Source organism: Piliocolobus tephrosceles, chromosome 12 (assembly GCF_002776525.5).
Source record: "Piliocolobus tephrosceles isolate RC106 chromosome 12, ASM277652v3, whole genome shotgun sequence".
Lineage (NCBI taxonomy): Eukaryota > Metazoa > Chordata > Mammalia > Primates > Cercopithecidae > Piliocolobus > Piliocolobus tephrosceles.
This window is the reverse complement of record NC_045445.1, coordinates 77,837,559-77,857,992: the sequence shown is the minus strand read 5'-3', so window position 1 is coordinate 77,857,992 and position 20,434 is coordinate 77,837,559. Positions and strand designations below refer to the sequence as shown.

The 20,434-nt window shown below is 34.8% G+C and overlaps 1 pseudogene; it reads left to right on the top strand.

Moving 5' to 3' along the window:
• The first annotated feature begins 222 nt into the window (after window positions 1-222).
• Window positions 223-818, top strand: LOC111536219 (annotated as a pseudogene).
• The last annotated feature ends 19,616 nt before the right edge of the window (window positions 819-20,434 follow it).

The following is a 20,434-nucleotide window of genomic DNA, read 5'->3' as shown; positions in this document are numbered from 1 at the left end:
AAAAAAAAAAAAAAAAAAAAAAATTTATACAATAAAAAAGAAAGAATAATATGGCAATGCCAGAAATAAAATTCACAATAGGAAAGTCTTGGGGGAGGGTTGTGATGTACATCCAGTGAGTAGCTAGTGGTCCCAGGTGCTGCTGGTTCGTGTCCTCTGAGGGAGAGTCTGAGCCACATGCTGCTGCCAGAGGAGCCCCTCAGGCCAGTGTAAGCATTAATAATGTCTCTCATCTTTGAGTGAATCTACCATGGCTTCAGCATTGTGATCTAGTTTCTAAGACTCTACAAGAAATATAGAAAATTTGTATTCTTGGGTTTGGACAATGCAGGCAAAACCACTGTTTTTCACATGCTCAAAGGTGACAGATTGGGACAACACATTCCAACACTACATCTGAAATGACAAGGGCTAACAATTGCTGGAATGACTTTTACAACTTTTAATCTTGGTGGGCACAAGCAAGCACGTCGGTTTGGAAAAATTATTTCCCAGCAATTAATGGGATTTTCCTTCTGGTGGATTGTGTGGATCATTCTTGCCTTGTGGAATTCAAATTTGAGCTTAAAGCTTTAATGACTGATGAAACAGTATACAATGTGCCAATTCATATTTTGGGAAACAAAATTGACAGAACAGATGAACTCAAGGAAGAAAAACTCTGTGAGATATCTAGGCTTTATAGACAGACCACAGACAAGGGGAATGTGACCCTGAAGAAGTTGAATGCTTGCCCCATAAAAGTGCGTGTGTGCAGTGTGCTCAAGAGGCAAGATTATGGCGAATGTTTCCACTGGTTCTCCCAGTATATTGACTGATGTCTGGGCACTGAAAATAAAAGAGTTTTGCTTCTCTGGACTGATCCTAATCACAGCTTCCTCATGAAATTTTCTGCTAGAACAAGGAAAGCTCTCCAACCATGTCTGCTATTGAGAGGCCATGAGTATCTGTCCAGTCTCTCATTGCCCATTGGTGACATGTGCTCTTTTCCACACTGTTGAAAGGTAATGTTGCTCCATGTGCTGTTACAGGTTTGTATCCTGGGACTTGGAAGCTGTCAGAATTTGCTGGGTAAAGCTGTGTGCCATCATGGGGCACCTGAAAAAAAAAAAAAAAAAAAATCTCGCCGCTATGGTCGATTTCAAAAGAAACTGATTCTATTTTTTAAAGAAAATGTTGTTAATATAATTGGTATCCCTCCTAACTTTTCAATTTCGTAATTTACTCGGTCCAAAGTTTTCTATTATTTTTTAAACTAATGAATAATATTTAGATACTTCGTAAAATTATGAACAGATACATATTGGAGGTCAGAGCTCATTTGGAACTTACCGCTGCTGAGTTAGCAGGTTGTGGTGAGAAGCTCCCCTGAGCTCACCTGTCTATATAACTGCCTTGTAGTAGGTGGCATTACCTTGTGCACAGAGAACCAGAAAAGGGGCAAAACCCTGGCCTCGCAGTTGTCACAGGCTTCGACTGTAGCAAACTAGAGTCATTCATTATCAAGAAATGTGTAGCAGATTATTCACTGTGGAGTAGTTAATTATAGAGGGTGTTATTGGTGTTATTATTTTTACTTATAAAGTTACAGATTTCAGCCAGTCTGCTTTTGTATAATACTTTCGTGAGATTTTATTTCTCTCTATAGCACTTTGCTTTTCCATTTTCAGTTATAAAAAGTGAATTTCACCTGATAAAAGAGTTAAGAACATCTCTCATGTTGTCACATACTCCAGGTGTGTCTCGGTAACATTTACACAGATTTTAGGAGGAATTTTTTAATGGGAAGACACAGGACAAAGTTAAGAGCTTAAGGGCTCTCAATTCTATGAGTTGAGACTTAAAAATCTGGTATTGTAGCACTTGTTTGGATCTAGAAAAAATTTTAGTTAGTGGACTTTAAAACTTCCATTTGCAGAATTTGGTCTCTATTGGGCTGTTCCTGAGCTCTTTTTCTTACGTCTATTCTCTTTAGATATCTATTTTTTGGTGTTTAATGACAAGGTTAATATATGAGGATTTGGGGGGTTTGTTTGTTTTTGTATGAAGTTGGCTTTTTTCTTTCCAGAAATAAGCTGGGGAAAACACTAACCAAAAACCTTTCTGCAGAGCTGTTTTCTTGGAGGCGGCATCACCTATAGGCAGTAAAGACTCATTGTAAAAGCACGAGCATCCCTACTAGAGTAATGAAGATTAATTTTATAGCATTCAATTTTCTTAGTACCAAGTGTGAAATTGGATTTTTATAATGTTAACCTATATTCTAATCTTGCAGTAAAATATGAGATGATAGTATATTCTAGGAAAAGACAGAATATAGGAGATGAAATGCTGGAAAGATATCTTCATTCTAATGTGAGGGTAGAGAAAGTATGATCAACATGTTACTAGGGTGAGAGAGTAATGTTCTTTAGTTGGAGTTCTCATTCTTAGTCTTCAGTACCGATTTGTTGGGAAATAATACTTCCTTTCACTACCAGGTGTCAAATGCAGAGACCCAGTGAAGTGCATCCCTGGGAAGTACATACATTTTATTTATTAGCAAGCATAGCTGTATTAATAAAAAAAAAAATCTTTGGTTTGCAAAGGGGTAAAGCCATAGGTAAACAAATTTAGCTAACAGTAAATGAAGTAGGTAGTTAACTTGCATATTTTATTTCCTTTGGTTAAAGATTAGTATACTTCTCTATTCAGAGACATGAGAAGTAGGATTGCTTCAGTGTTAGTTTCCTTATTTTTGTTTTTTTATTTGTCCCTAATCACTTTGTTGCAAGCTGTAAAACTGTGATCTACATAGGGCAGCTCTTTGTGAAAGTGGTTTACTCCCTTGGAGAAAGAGGGGATTGAATATCAGTTAGAGCGCATCTATAATGAGATAGCTGAAAAAAGCTGCTGTGAGAAGCTCAGCTCCAAACACAGAATCAGCACCTTGTACAGAAACTCCTGTGAATTGAGACTTTCCATTCTGTCTTATTAGATTGAGTATGTGTCCTATTTCAGAAAAAGTGAAACAGTTATTTACAAAAGAAAGGTAATCTGCATCCCAACCATCTTTAAAAAAGTTGAAACAAATAAAAAACCCCACAATAACAGAAATTAGATTGTTTTCATTGGGCTCATCAGTAGACATACTACAGCTGAGAAAAACATAAATAATCTTGAAGTTGAGTCAATAGAAATTCCCCAAACTGTAATGCTGAGAGAAGAGAGAGTAAGAAAATAGTATGGAACATGCACGTGCAGTGGGATAATAGCAAATGGTCTAATGTACATGTCATTGGAATCCTAGGAGGAGAAGAAAGACAAAAGAACAGAGAAAATACTAGAAAAAAATAATGGCTGATAATTTTCCAAAATAACTACCACATACTACAAATTGAAGAATTTCAGAAAACATCAAGCAGGATAAATGCAATACAAACCAAACAAAAACATATTACACACACACACACAAACACACACAGCTGTAGGCATATTCACACTGCTAAAAACTACAAGCAAGGAGAAAATTTTGCAGTCAGCCAGGGATAGGGGCACATTGTTTACAGAGGAAGAAGGATAAGAATCATAGCAGACTTATCTTTAGAAACCACAAAAAAAACAAGAATACATCTTTTAAGTGTTGACATACAAATATTATGAACTTAGTATTCTATTCCCAGTGAAAATGTCCTTCAGAAGTCTTCCAATGTGACCCAACTGACCTTTAAAAACCAACCTTCCAACAACAGAATACACATTCTTCATGAGTGCATATAAAACATTCATGAAAATACACCATATTCTGGGCTATAAAATAAACCTTGAAAATTTTAAAAGAATAGAAATTATGCAAAGTATGTTATCAGGATATAACATATTAATCCAAAATCAATAACATGGAGATTTAAAAAACCCACATATTTTGAAATTAAGCAGAACATATCCGTGAAAGAGAAAGTCTCCAGAAAAATTGAAGACTATTTTCAACAAAACAAAAAGTAAAATACAATATATCAAAATTTGTGATATGTGGCTAAACTGTAGTGCTGAAATGAAAATATATAGCGTTAATGCATGTATTACAAAAGAAGAATAAACTAAAATTAATAACCTAAACTTCCACCTTAGGAATATATAGTAAGAAGAGAGTTTAAGTCTAAAGCAAGTAGAAGAAAGGAAATAATTTAAAAATTAAACAAAAGTCAAAAAATTAAAAATAAGAAAATGTTATTTTTTTTAAAAAGTTGGTTCTTTGAAGATATACAAATGCCAATAAGCATATGAAAATATGTTCACCATTACTAATCTTCAGGAAACACAAATCAAAACTGCAATGAGATATCAACTCACCTTAGTTAAGATGGCTTTTATCAGAAAGACACAATTAATGGATGCTGGGAAGGATGTAGAGAAAAGGGAACACTCATATACTGTTTTTGGGAAAGTAAATTAGTAAAGCCTCTATGGAAAACAGTATGGAGGTTTCTTGACAAACTAAAAATAGGACTACGATATGGTCCAACAGCCCACTGCTGAGTATATATTTTTTAAAAAAGGAAATCAATGTATTGAAGAGTTATCTACACTCCCATTTTTATTACAGCACTATTCACAAGAGCCGAAATATGTACTTAACCTAAATGTCTATGAATGGATGAATAGATAAAGAAAATGCAGTACATATATACACTGGAGTATTATTCAGCATAAAAAGAATGAAATTTTTTCTTTTGTGGCAACATGGTTGGAACTGAAGATCATTATGTTAAGTGAAATAAGCCAGGTACAGAAAAGACAAATATTGTATTTTTTAACTAATATGTCAGAGCAAAAAATAGTGGATCTCATTGAGGTACAGAGTTGATTGGTGATTATCAGAGGTTGGAAAGTATAGGGGGCAAGGGGAATGAAGAGATGTTGGTTAATGGGTACAAAAATACAGGTAAATAGAAAGAATATGGATAGATGTGGTGGCTCACCCCTGTAATCCCAAAACTTTGGGAGACCAAAGTGGGAGGATTACTTGAAGGCAGGAGTTTAAAACCAGCCTGGGCAACATAGTGAGATCCCACCTTGACTAAGAAAAATAATAATAGCAAAAATAATAATAATAATAATAAGATCTAGTGTTTGATAGTATAGTAGAGTGACTATAGTTAATAATAATATATTGTATAGTTCAAAATACCTAAGAGAGAAGAATAGAAATTTTCCCAACATAAAGAAAAGATGCTTTTCAGATTATGAGTATCCCTACTACCTAGATTTGATCATTATGCATTATATGTATGTATCAAAATACCACACACACCTCAAAAATATGTACAACTATTATATATCAATTTTAAGAGGGAGGAAATTTGGACAACTGTATATATACACATGGTGAATACACAATGTGAAGATTAAGTCAAAACATCAGTGTGATACAAGCCTAGGAATGCCATATATTGCCAGAAACCAGCAGAGGCTACAGAAGAGACAGGGAACAGATTTATACTCACCCTTCTCAGAAGGAGCAAACCTTACTGACCCCTTAATCTTGGACTTCTAACTTCCTGAACCATGAAACAATAAATTTCTGATATTTTAAGCAAAAGATGGTGGTTCTTGGAATAGCTCAATAAAGTTGATAAGCCTCTAGGCTTACTCCTTCCTACCCAAGAACCTGTGTACCATTAACAAGCCATCCATGGTGCTCAGGCTGTCCATGCTAAGAGGTGCCTGCAGGCCCATGCCAAGTCATCCTCACCACCCCTAGCCCCCCTCCCATGCTTGTCAGCACCCAAAGTCTAGAGAGGGCTGAGGTGTCAGGGGGATGGTGTCAGCGCACGATCACCTGGCCTGGTTGCAACAGTGTCTGGTATCAGCCACAACTTTGCTCCACCTTGGAGTGGGCACCAGGAGTAGGGAGAGGCCAGGGAGCAAGAGCAGATTACTTTCAAGCCTACAAGAAAAGGGAGCTTCCTGGGCCCCTGAGAGCACAGGAATGCCAGGGTCTTGAGCCATGGCTGGGTGGCTGAGGCTGTGCCCAGGAGCGCAAGTTCCTGCTCCACCAACTTGGTAGGGGACAGGGCTCTTGCCTGTTCCCAGCTCCTGCCATCTCCATTAAGTGCACAGCTCCAGCTGCCCCTACCCTACTGCAGTTTGTGTCCTCACAGTGGCCACTTAAGATGAGCCATCACCACCATCAGTTTCACTAGTGAATTCTACTAAACATTTGAGGAAGAAATAGTACCATATATATAAATCAATTCCAGAAAATGGAAAAGGAGGGTATCGTTCTCAAATCGTTTTATGAAGCCAGCAGTACTCTAATACTAAAACTAGACAAACACAATACAAGATACACTACAGACTAATATCTCTTATCAGTGTAGATGTAAAGATCCTCTACAAAATATTAATAATTAATCATATAAATACTCAATTATTTCATATATATTTATTATACCTATTATGTCTATTAATTTCTATGTATTCAAAAATATATAAAAATGTAATAAAACAAGACCAAATAGGTTCATCTCAGGGATGCAAGATTGGTTTTGCCAGTTGGAAATCAATATAATTCACTTCATTAGCAGACTAAATAAGAAAAATCATATAGTTTTATAAATAAATAAGTAAAAATTAAATATCCTTTCAATATAAAAATCTCAATAAACCAGAAATACGAGAGACTATCCCTAACCTAATAAATGTTTCTAAAAAATTTTACAGCTAATTTCAAACCAAATGGAAAGAGTAAATACTATCTCCCTAAAATCAGGAAAATGTAAAGCGTATTCTCTCTCACTATGACTATTCAACATTATCTGCAAAACTCCAAAGTAATTGCAGTAAGTTAAATGAAAAGGAATAAAAATGATAGAAAAAATAAAATTTGTATTTGCAAATCCCATGATTTTTAAAAATAATCCCAAATAATCATTTTGTTATTGTTGTTTCTTGTTGCTGCTTAGAGATTGGGTCTTGAACTCCTGAGTTCAAGCAACCCTCCCACCTCAGCCTCCTGCATATTTGAGACTGGCTTAGAAATGCAGTAATGCTAGCATCGTATAATGAGTTTGGAAGTGTACTGTCCTCTTCAATGTTTTACAACTTGGAGAAGGATCAACATTAGTTTCTTTAAAAATGATTACTATAGTTCACCAGTAAAGATATCAGATCCTGGGCTTTTCTCTGTTTGGAGGTTTTTGATTACTGAATTAATCACCTTAGCCATTATTAAACTGTTCCAAATTTTTGTTTCTTCATGATTCAGTCTTGAAAGTAGACTGTATGTTTCTAGAAATTTATCTATTTTTGCTAGGTTACCTATTGTTTGGCATATAGCTGTTTATAGTAGTGTCTTATGAGCCTATGTATTTCTGTGATATCAGTTAAGTTCTCTCCTTTTTATTGATGGTTTTGTTTGAGTCTTCTTTTTTTCTTACACTGTCCTGCTAAAGTTTTGTCAATTTTATTTTTTCAGAAAACCAACTCTTAGTTTCAGTGATGTTTTCTATTGTTTTCCTACTGTCTAATTCGTTTCTGCTCTAATCTTTAGTATTTTCTTCCTTTTGTTGACTTTAGGCTTAGTTTGTTCTTTCTTTTCTAGTCCCTCAAAGTGTAAAATTAGGTTTATTATTTGAGGTCTTTCTTTTTTATTAATTTAAGTGTTTATTGCTATAAAATTCCCTGTTGGAACTGCTTTTGCTGAATTCAATATGTTTTGGTACATTTTGCTTTCTTTTTTTTCCCAATATTTATTTTTAAGTTTGAGGAAACATGTAAAGGTTTGTTAAATGGTTAAATCGCTGCTGCATGGGTGTGGCATATGTATTATTTTATCACTCAGGTAATTAGTATAGTACACAATAAATAGTTATACAATCCTCACCCTCCTCTCACCCCCCTCCACCCTCAAATAGGCCCTTGTATTAATTGTTTTCTTTTTTGTGTCCACAGGTACTCAATGTTTAGCTCCCAGTTATGGGTGAAAACATGTTGTATTTGGTTTTCTGTTCCTGATTTAACTCACTAAGGATAATGGCCTCTAGCTCTATTCATGTTGCTGCAAAGGACATAATTTCATTCTTTTTTATGGCTGTGTAGTATTCCACAGTGTATATGTATCATATATTCTTTATGCTTTCCACCACCGATGGGCATCTAGATTGATTTTATGTCTTTGCTATTGTAAATAGTTCTGCAATTAATATATGTGTGCAGTTGTCTTTATGGTAGAATAATTTATATTATTTTGGTATATATACAGTAATGGAATTGCTGGTTCAAATAGTAGTTCTGTTTTAAGTTCTTTGGGAAATCGCCAAACTGCTTGCCACAGTGGCTATACTAATTTATGCTCCAAACAGCAATGTAAAAGCAAACCCTTTTCTCCACAACCTCACTAGCATTTGTTATTTTTTGAATTTTTATTAATAGTCATTTTGACTGTTGTTACATGCTATTTCCTTTTGGTTTTGATTTACGTTTCCTTAATGATTAGTGATTTTGTGGACTTATTAGTAATTGTTTTCTCATATTTATTGGCTACATGTATGTCTTCTTTGAGAAGTGTCTATGTCCTTTACCAATTGTTCATAAAGTTGTTTGTTTAGGGTTGCTGATTTGTTTAAGGTTTTTATAGATTCTGAATATTAGACCTTTGTTGTATGCATAGCTTGAAAATATTTTCTCCAGTTATGTAGGTTGTCTGTTCATTCTGTTGAGTTTCTTTTGCTATGCAGAATCTCACTCATCTAATTAGATTCACTTGTCAATTTTTTTTCAATTGCTTTTACAGTCTTCATCATGAAATTTTTGCTAAGGCCTATTACAGAATGGTATTTTATAGAGATTTTACAAAAATTTTATAATTTTGGATTTTACATTTAAGTCTTGAGTTCATCTTGGGTAGATTTTTGTATATGGTGAAAGGAAAGCATCCATTTTCAATCTTCTACATATGACAGGCCAGTTATTCGAGAAAAAAAAAATAGAATATGAAGTTTTTTCTCCATTTCATGTTTCTGTTGGTTTTGTCAATGATCAGACGGTTCTAGGTGTGTGGCTTTACTTCTGGGTTTTTTATTCTGTTCCATTGGTCTTTGTGTCTGCTTTTGTACCAGTATCATGCTGTTTTAGTGACTGTAGCCTTGTAGTATAGTTTGAAATTGGATTGTGTGATATCTCCAGCTTTGTTCCTTTTGCTTAGGATAGTTTTGCGTATTTGGGCTTCTCTATTGTTTCAAGTGAGGTTTAGAAATTTTTTTTCTAAATCTGTAAAAATGCCATTAATAGTTTGATGGGAATAATATTGAATCTGTAAATTGTATTGAATCTGTAAATTGTTTTGGGCATTATGGCCATTATAAAAATATCAAGTCATCCCACCCGTGAGCATAAAATTTCTATTTGTATCATCCTTGATTTTTTTCAGCAGTGTTTTAAAAAATCTTGTTGTATATATCTTTACCTTCCGTGGTTAGCTGTGTTGTTAGATATTTAATACTTTTTGTGGATATTGCAAATGGAACTGCCTTTTTGATTTGGCTCTCAACTTGGGGGTTATTGTTGTATAGAAATGCTACTGATTTTAGCTTTTCTATACACTAAAACTGACCAACATGGCAATCAAATCGCGAACTCAACCCCTTTTACAATAGCTTCAAAACAATAAAATACTTAGAAATATACCTAACCAAGGATGTGAAAGAGCTCTACAAGGAAAACTACAAAACACTGATGAAAAAAATATAGATAACACAGAAAAATGTAAGCACATCCCATGATCATGAATGACTAGAATCAATATTTTGAGAACGACCATACTGACAAAAGCAATCTACAAGTTCATTGCAATTCCTATCAAAATACCATTATCATTCTTCATGGAATTAGAAAAAACAATTCTAAAATTTATATAGAACCAGAAAAAAAGAGCTCATATAGCCAAGGCAAGACTAAACAAAAACAACAAATCTGGAGGCATCACATTACCTGACTTCAAACTATACTATAAGGCGATAGTCACAAAAACACCATAGTACTGGTATAAAAATAGGCACATAGACCAATGGAACAGAATAGATTACCCAGAAATAAATCCAAATACTTGCAGACAACTGATCTTTGACAAAGCAAACAAAAAGATAAAGTGGGGGAAAGGACATCCTATTCAACAAATGGTGCTAGGATAATTGGCAAGCCACATATGGAAGAATGAAACTGGATCCTCATCTTTCACCTCATACAAGAATTAACTCAAGATGGATCAAAGACTGAAATCTAACCTGAAACCATAAACAGTCTAGAAGATAACATTGGAAAAACCCTTCTAGACATTGACTTAGGCAAAGATTTCATGACCAAGAACCCAAAAGCAAACGCAACAAAAACAAAACTAAATAGGTGGTACTTAATTAAACGTAAAAGCTTTTGCACAGCAAAAGAAATAATCAGCAGAATAAACAGACAATCCACAGAGTGGAAGAAAATCTTCACAATCTATACATCTGACAAATTACTAATATACAGAATCTACAAAAAACTCAAACAGATCAGCAAGAAAAAAACAATTCCATCCAAAACTGGGCTAAACACATGAATAGACAACTTTCAAAAGAAGATATACAAATGGCCAAAAAGCATAAAAAAATGCTCAACATCACTAATGATGAGGGAAATGCAAATCAAACCATGATATGAAACCACCTCACTTATGTAAAAATGGTGACAATAAAAAAAATTTAAAAATGAAAGATGTTGGCATGGATGTGGTAAAAAGGGAACACTTCTACACTGTTGATGGGAACGTAAATTAGTACAACCAGTATGTAAAACAGTGTGGAGATTCCTTAAAGAACTGAAATAGATCTACCATTTGATCCAGGAATCTTACTACTAGGTGTCTACCCAGAGGAAAAAGTCATTATATGAAAAACATACTTGCACTAGCATGTTTACAGCAGCACAATTTGCAAAATGTAAAAATATGACATTAGTCCTAGTTCCCATCAATCAATGAGTGGATAAAGAGAATTAGATAGATAGGTAGATAGATAGATAGATAGATAGATAGATAGATAGATAGATAGATAGATATAGATGTATATGAATACTACTCTGTCATAAAAAGGAATGAAATAATGGCAATCACAGCAACCTGGATGGAATTGGAGACAATTATTCTAAGTGAAGTAACACAGGAATGGAAAACCAAATACCATATGTCCCAGTCATAAGTGGGAGCTAAGCTATGAGGGTGCAAAGTTATAAGAATAATACAATAGACTTTGAGGAATTGGGTAAAAGGGTAACAGGGAGTGAGATGTAAAAGACTATACATTGGTTACAGTGTACACTGCTCAGGTGATGTGTGCACCAAAATCTCAGAAATCACCACTAAAGAACTTATTCATGTAACAAAACACCACCTGTTTTCCAAAAACCTATTTAAGTACAAATATAAAATTTTTAGAAAAGAAATGCTACTGATTTTTTTACATTGATTTTGTATCCTAAAACTTTTCTGAATTTATCAGATCTAGGAGAATTTGGGTGGCGATGTTGGGGTTTTCTAGGTATAGAATAATATCTACTATGTGAGTAGACATAGATTGACTGCCTCTCTTACTATTTGGATACTTTATTTCTTTCTCTTGCCTGATTGCTCTGGCTACGACTTCCAGTACAATGTTAAAACTTTGCTGAAGTTGTTCATTAGATCGAGGAGCTTTTGGGCAGACTATGTTGTTTTCTAGTTATAGTATCATATCGTCTACAAAGGTAGTTTCATTTCTTCTTTTTCTCTTCAGATACCTTTTATTACTTTCTCTTGCCTGATTTCTTTGGCTAGGACTTCCAGTACTATGTTTAATAGGAGTGGTAAAAATGGGCATCTTTTCTTGTTCTGGTCCTCAAGGGCAATGTTTTCAGCTTTTGCCAGTTAAATATCATGTTAGCTGTGGGTTTGGCATAGATTGCTCTTCTTATTTTGAGGTATGTTGCTTCAATACTTTGTTGAGGGTTTTAAACATGAAGAATAGTGAATTTTATCAAAAAAAGTTTTCTGCATCTATTGAGAAGATACTATCGTTTTTGTTTTAGTTCTGTTTAAGTGGTGAATTACATTTATTGATTTGCATATGTTGAACCAACCTTACATTCCAAGGATAAAACCTGCTCAAGTGTTACGGGTTAGCTGTTTGATGTGATGCTGGATTCAGTTTGCTAGTACTTTATTGATAACTTTTACAGTTGTGTTCATCAGGTATATTGACCTCAAGTTTTCTTTTTGTGTGTGTGTCTGTCAGCTTTTGGTATTTAGGTGATGCTGGACTCATAGAAGGAGTTAGAGAGATGTCCTTTCTCCTAAAATTTTAAAAATAGTTTCAGTAGGATTTGTATCAGCTTTTTTTTGTATGTCTGGTAGAATTTATCTGTGAATTAGTCTGCTCCAGGCCTTTCTCTGGATGGCAGGCTTTTTATTACTAATTCACTTTTAGAATTTGTCATTGGTCTGTTTGGGATTTCAACTTCTTCTGGTTTGATCTTGGGAGATTGTATGTTTCCAGGAATTTATCCATCTCTTCTCTATTTTCTAGTTTGTGTGCATTAAAGTATTTATAATGGTATCTGAGGGGTTTTGTATTTCTTTTTTTTATATACAGGTAAAAAAATTCAACTTTATTAATAATCAAACATAAAGAACAAATATTTTTCACTTTTCAGATTGGCAAAAAAGAAAAAGTATGCTAATACTCTATGTTGAGAAGTGTGTTAAAAAAAGGGCAGTTTTGCATACTATGGATGGGATTATAAACTCATAACGTCTCTGAATGACAATTTTTCAAAATGGTTCCAAATTTCAAGCAGGTTCACACCTTAATTTACATACTCTACTTTTATGAATTTACCCAAAGTTGCAGTTCCATAAATTGTGTAAAGAAATATGTATGGAATTATTCATTTAGCATTACTTGTAGTGGTGAAAAATCATGAACCACCTAAATGTTTATAAATAGGAGATTCACCAAATAAGTTATTGTACATCTGTATAATAGAATACATACTGTTACTAAAAATATTATTGACACAAAAAATATGCAGGCACATCTCATATTATTGCGCTTTGCTTTATTGCACTTTGCAGATATTGTGATTTTTACAAATTGAAGGTTTGTGGCAACAGTGGGTCGAGCAAATCTATTGGTGTCATTTATCCATAGCATGTGCTCACTTCATGTCACATTTTCATAATTCTCACAGATTTTCAAACTTTTTCCTTACTCTTTTTTTGTATTATACTGGGGATTTTGTATTTCTGTGGGTTTGTTGGTAATGTACTTTTTGTCATTTCTGATTATGTTTATTTGAATCTTTTCCCTTTTTCATTGCTAGTCTAGCTAGTGTCTATCAATTTTATTTATTCTTTGAAAGAACTAGATTTTGAGTTTATTGATCTTCTGTATGTTTTTTCTAATCTGAATTTCATTCAGTTCATCTATGATTTTAATTATTTATTTTCTTCTCCTAGTTTAGAGTTCGTTTGCTCTTGTTTTTCTCATTCTGCTATATTTAATGTTAGGTTGATAAGCCGAGATCCTTCTAATTTTTTGATGTGGGCATTTAGCACCATAAACTTTTCTCTCACACTGCTTTAGTTGTATACCAGAGATTCTGGTATGTTGCATCTTTATTATCAGTAGTTTAAAAAGTTTTTTGATTTTTGTTTTAATTTTATTGTTTATCCAAAAGTCATTCAGAGACAATTGGTTAATTTCCAGGTAATTTTATGGCTTTGAGAGATTCTTAGTATTATTTTTTTATTGTACTGTGACCTGAGAATATGATATGATTTAGGTTTACAACATTTTTTTTTTTTTTTTGAGAATTGCTTTATGGTTGACCACGTGGTCAATTTTAGAGTATGGGCCATTGAAGATAAGAAGAAGGTATATTTTGCTGTTGTTTTGGTGGAGTGTTCTGTAGATGTATGTTAGGCCCATTTTGACAACTGTTGAGTTTAGGTCCTAAACACTTTTATTAGTTTTCTGACACTGATACTCTCAGTGGCAGGCTCTTGAAGTCACCCACTACTATTGTGTGATTAAGTAAGTCTCTTCATAGGTCTCTAAAAACTTGTGTTATGAATCTGGGTGCTCCTGTGCTGGATGCATATATATTTAAGATAGGTCTTTTTGTTGAATTGAACTTTTGCCATTGTGTAATGCACTTCTTTGTCCTTTTTGATCATTGTTGTTTTCAAGTTTCTGATATGATTTGGCTCTGAGTCCTCACCCAAATCTCATCTTGAATTGTAATCCCCATAATCCCCACATGTCATGAAAGGAACCCAGTGGGAGGTAATTGAATCATCTGGGTGGTTTCCCCCATGCTGTTCTTGTGATAGTAAGTGAGTCCCCACAAGATCTAATGGTTTTATAAGGGGCTTCCACCTTTGCTTGGCACTTGTTCTCTCTTCTGCCACCCTGTGAAGAGGTTCCCTTAACCATGATTGTTAGTTTATTGAGGCTTCCCCAGCCATACAGAACTGTGAGTCAATTATACCTCTTTTCCTCATAAACTTCCCAGTATTAGTATTTTTTCAAAGCAGTGTGAGAAAAGACTAATACAGTCTGTTTTGTCTGAAATTTGAATAACAACCCCTGCTTTCTTCTGTTTTCCATTTGCCTGGTAGATTTTTCTCTATTCCTTTAATTTGAGCCTATAGGTGTCATTGCATGTAAGATGGGTTCCTGGAAGACAGCATACAGTTGTGTCTTCTTTCTTTATCCAGCTTGCCACTCTGTGACTTATAATTGGGGCATTTAGCCTGTTTACATTTAAGGTTAAAAGTGATATGTATGAATTTGATTCTGTCATTATGTTTTTAGCTGGATTGTCATGCAGACTTGATTGTGTAGTTGCTTTATAGTGTCAATAGTTTATATACTCAAAGTTGGTTTCTTTGGTGGCCAGTAGTGATCTTTCATGTCCATGTTTAGCACTCTCTTAAGGGATTCTTTTCTGACTTTTGCGTTTCTGCTGAAAGATCCATCATTACCCTCATGGGGTTCCCTTTGAAGTTGACCTTACATTTCCCTTTGGATGCCTTTAATATTTTTCCTTTCACATTGACCTTGGAGAAGTTGATAAGTACGTGTCTAGGAGATAGTAATTTTGCATAGTGTCTCATAAGGGTTCTCTGAATTATACAAATTTGAATGTTGACACTTAGATTTGAGAAATTTTTGTGAATAATATCCCTAAATATGTTTTCCAAGTTACTTGCCCTCACTCCCTGTCTTTCAAGAATGCCAATGTGTTATAGGCTTGGGCTATTTGGTATATTGTGTTTTCATTTTAATTTTAGTGAAAACATTTTGTGATTATCCTTTTCAGTTTTTTAAAATCAATAGTTTATTTGAAATGTGTTGTTTATTTTCCACATATCTTTAAAATTTTCAATTTTCCACCTGTTATTGATCTCTATTTTCAATGGAGTTCAGAATAGATATGTGATATAATTTTAGTTCTTTTAAATTTGTTCAGACTTCTTTTGTAACCTAATACGTAATCTATCCTGTTTTTTTTTTTTTTTTTTTTCCTGATGCAGTTTTCTTAACTCTGTTTTAAAATTCTCACGAAGGTATTTTTTATCCTATATTGTTGTTTATTTGGTGCTTCAATGGGAGAAGGGCGTTGAGATTCTTAATCTGCAATCTTGCTGATGTCACCTTTAATCATTAATTGATTGTTGATTCAGATGCAAATATGTTCTGTGGGGGAGCTCACTCTATTCAGCAAATGGTAGAGGGAAAAGTCCATATCCATATATACAAAAAATAACTTTGTATCACATCTTATATAGAAATGAACTCAAAATTGATATAGATTTTAAAGTATAATTCAAAATTATAAAACTTCTAGAATAAAACATAGAAAAAGATCATGATTTTGGGTTAGAAAAAAATTATTATTTATACCATCAGAAGCATGCAGTATAAAAGAAAATTTTAATGAAGTGTATGATATGGTTAGGTTGTGTGTCTCCACCCAAATCTCATCTTGAATTCTAGTTTCCATAATACCCACATGTCATGGGAGGGACTAGGTGGAGATCATTGAATTATGGGAGCAGTTTCTCCCATCTTGTTCTCATGACAGTAAATAAATCTCAAGAGTTCTGATGGCTTTATAAAACCCTTTTGTAAAAGGGAATTTTCCCACACTAGCTCTCTTGCCTGCTACCATGTAATAGGTGTCTTTCCTCCTCCTTCACCTTCTGCCTTGATTGTGAGGCCTCCACAGGCATGTGAAACTGTGAGTCCATTAAGCTTCTTTTTCCTTGTAAATTACCCAGTCTCGGGTACATCTTTATTAGCAGTGTGAAAGTGAACTAATGTACTGTACTTTACAAAAATTAAAATGATGACTAATTGGAAAGACAACTTCAATAAAAATTTAAACATCCACATTCTTTACTGAAGTAGTTTAGAATCATATATGTGAAAGAGAACTTGTATCCAGAATATAAATTCCAAAAAAACGCAACTCATTAATCAGAAAAAAAATCTTGATTATCGCCATGACACATAATTGTCAGATTGTCCAAACTAAAAGCAAAAGAAAGAATGTTAAACTCAACTAAAGAGAAAGGGCAGGTCACCTACCAAGGGAATCACATCAGGCTAAGAGTGGATCTGTCATCTGAAACCCTACAAACCGGAGGAAATTGGGGACCTAGTTCAATATTTTTAAAAAATAAAATCTTCAAACAATAATTTTATATCAAGCCAAATTAAGCTTCCTAAATGAAGTAGAAATAAGATCTTTTTTTTATTATACTTTAAGCTCTAGGGTGCATGTATACAATGTGCAGGCTTGTTACATAGGTATACACATGCCATGCTGGCCCACGGCACCCATCAACCCATCATTTACATTAGGTATCCCTCCCCCACCCCCCAGCCCATGACAGGCCCTGGTGTGTGATGTTCCCCACCCTGTGCCCAAGTGTTCTCATTGTGCAGTTCACACCTGTGAGTGAGAACATGCAGTGTTTGGTTTTCTGTCCTTGTGATAGTTTGCTCAGAATGATAGTTTCCAGCTTCATCCATGTCCCTGCAAAGGACATGAACTACCATCAGAGTGAAGAGGCAACCTAGAGAATGGGAAACATTTTTGCAATCTACCCATCTGACAAAGGGCTAATATCCAGAATCTACAAAGAACTTAAACAAATTTACAAGAAAAAAACAAACAACCCCATCAAAAAGTGGGCAAAGGATATGAACAGACACTTCTCAAAAGAAGACATTTATGCAGCAAACAGACACATGAAAAAATGCTCATCATCACTGGTCATCAGATACATGCAAATCAAAACCAAAACAAGAAACCATCTCATGCCAGTTAGAATGGCAATCATTAAAAAGTCAGGAAACAACAGATGCTGGAGAGGATGTGGAGAAATAGGAACACTTTTACACTGTTGGTGGGACTGTAAACTAGTTTAACCATTATGGGAGGCAATGTGGCGATTCCTCAGGGATCTAGAGCTAGAAATATAATTTGACCCAGCGATCCCATTACTTGGTATATACCCAAAGAATGATAAATCATTCTACTATAAAGACACATGCACACATATGTTTATTGGGGCAATATTCACAATAGCAAAGACATGGAACCAACCCAAATGTCCATCAATGATAGACTGGATTAAGAAAATGTGGCACACATACACCATGGAGTACTATGCACACATTAAAAATGAAATAAGATCTTTTTAAGACAAACAAATGTTGAGGGAATTCTCTATCACCAGACCCACCTTATAAGAGATATTGAAAGGGGCACTAAATATAAAAAGTGTGCACCAGCTAACATAAAAACATACTTAAGCACACAGACCCGTGTCACTCTAAAGCAACTACACAGACAAGCCAGCATTATAACCAGTAATAGCAAAATCAGAGGATGAAATCCACACATATCAATTCTAACTTTGAATGTAAACTTGCTAAATGCCTCACGTAAAAGACAGAGAGTGGCAAGCTGGATAAAAATGCAAGACCCAATGGTATGCTGTCTTTAAGAGACCCATGTCAATATACAATCATGTCATCTGCAAACAGAGACAGTTTGACTTCCTCTTCCTATTTAAATATCCTCTATTTCTTTCCCTTGCCTGATCACCCTGGCAAGAACTTTTAATACTATGTTGAATAGGAGTGGTGAGAGAGGGTATTCTTGGCTTGTGCCACTTTTCAAAGAGAATACTTCTGGATTTTGCCCATTCAGTATGATAGTGGCTGTGGGTTTGTCATAAATAGCTCTTACTACTTTGAGATACATTCCATCAATACCTAGTTTATTGAAAGTATTTAGCATGAAGAAGTGTTGAATTTTATCAAAGGACTTTTCTGCATCCTTTGAGATAACCATGTGATTTTTGTTATGGGTTCTGTTTGTGTGATGGATTATGTTTATTGATTTGTGTATATTGAACCAGCCTTGCATCCCAGGGATAAAGCCAACTTGATCATGGTGAATAAGCTTTATGATGTGCTGCTGGATTCGGTTTGCCAGTATTTCATTGAGAATTTTCTTTTTATTATTATTATTATTATTATTATTATTATTATTATTATTATTATACTTTAAGTTCTAGGGTACATGTGCATAATGTGCAGGTTTGTTACATATGTATACTTGTGCCATGTTGGTGTGCTGCACCCATCAACTCGTCAGCACCCATCAACTAGTCATTTATATCAGGTATAACTCCCAATGGAACCCCTCCCCCCTCCCCAAAATTGCCAGATTCACCAAAGTTGAAATGAAGGAAAAAATCTTAAGGGCAGCCAGAGAGAAAGGTCAGGTTACCCACAAAGAGAAGCCCATCAGACCAACAGCAGATCTCTTGGCAGAAACTCTACAAGCCAGAAGAGAGTGGGGGCCAATATTCAACATTCTTAAAGAAAAGATTTTTAAACCCAGAATTTCATATCCAGCCAAACTAAGTTTCATAAGTGAAGGAGAAATAAAATCCTTTACAGATAAACAAATGCTTAGAGATATTGTCACCACCAGGCCTGCCTTACAAGAGACCCTGAAGGAAGCCCTAAACATGGAAAGGAACAACCGGTACCAGCCATTGCAAAAACATGCCAAAATGTAAAGACCATCGAGGCTAGGAAGAAACTGCATCAAATAATGAGCAAAATAACTAGTTAATATCATAATGGCAGTATCAAGTTCACACATAACAATATTAACCTTAAATGTAAGTGGACTAAATGCTCCAATTAAAAGACACAGACTGGCAAACTGGATAAAGAGTCAAGACCCATCAGTCAGCTGTATTCAGGAGACCCATCTCACATGCAGAGAAATACATAGGCTCAAAATAAAGGGATGGAGGAAGATCTACCAAGCAAATGGAGAACAAAAAAAAAGCAGGGGTTGCAATCCTAGTCTCTGATAAAATAGACTTTAAACCATCAAAGATCAAAAGAGACAAAGAAGGCCATTACATTATGGTAAAGGGATCAATTCAACAGGAAGAGCTAACTATCCTAAATATATATGCACCCAATACAGGAGCACCCAGATTCATAAAGCAAGTCCTTAGAGACTTACAAAGAGACTTAGACTCCCATACAATAATAATGGGAGACTTCAACACCCCACTGTCAACATTAGACAGATCAACGAGACAGAAAGTTAACAAGGATATCCAGGAATTGAACTCAGCTCTGCAGCAAGCAGACCCAATAGACATCTACAGAACTCTCCACCCCAAAGCAAGAGAATATACATTCTTCTCAGCACCACATCACACTTATTCCAAAATTGACCACATAATTGGAAGTAAAGCACTCCTCAGCAAATGTACAAGAACAGAAATTATAACAAACTGTCTCTCAGACCACAGTGCAATCAAACTAGAGCTCAGGATTAAGAAACTCAATCAAAACCACTCAACTACATGGAAATTGAATAACCTGCTCCTGAATGACTACTGGGTACATAACGAAATGAAGGCAGACATAAAGATGTTCTTTGAAACCAATGAGAACAAAGATACAACATACCAGAATCTCTGGGACACATTGAAAGCAGTGTGTAGAGGGAAATTTATAGCACTAAATGCCCACAAGAGAAAGCTGGAAAGATCTAAAATTGACAGTCTAACATCACAATTAAAAGAACTAGAGAAGCAAGAGCAAACACATTCAAAAGCTAGCAAAAGGCAAGAAATATCTAAGATCAGAGCAGAACTGAAGGAGATAGAGACACAAAAAACCCTCCAAAAAATCAATAAATCCAGGAGTTGGTTTTTTGAAAAGATCAACAAAATTGACAGACCGCTAGCAAGGCTAATAAAGAAGAAAAGAGAGAGGAATCAAATAGACACAATAAAAAATGATAAAGGGGATATCACCACCGA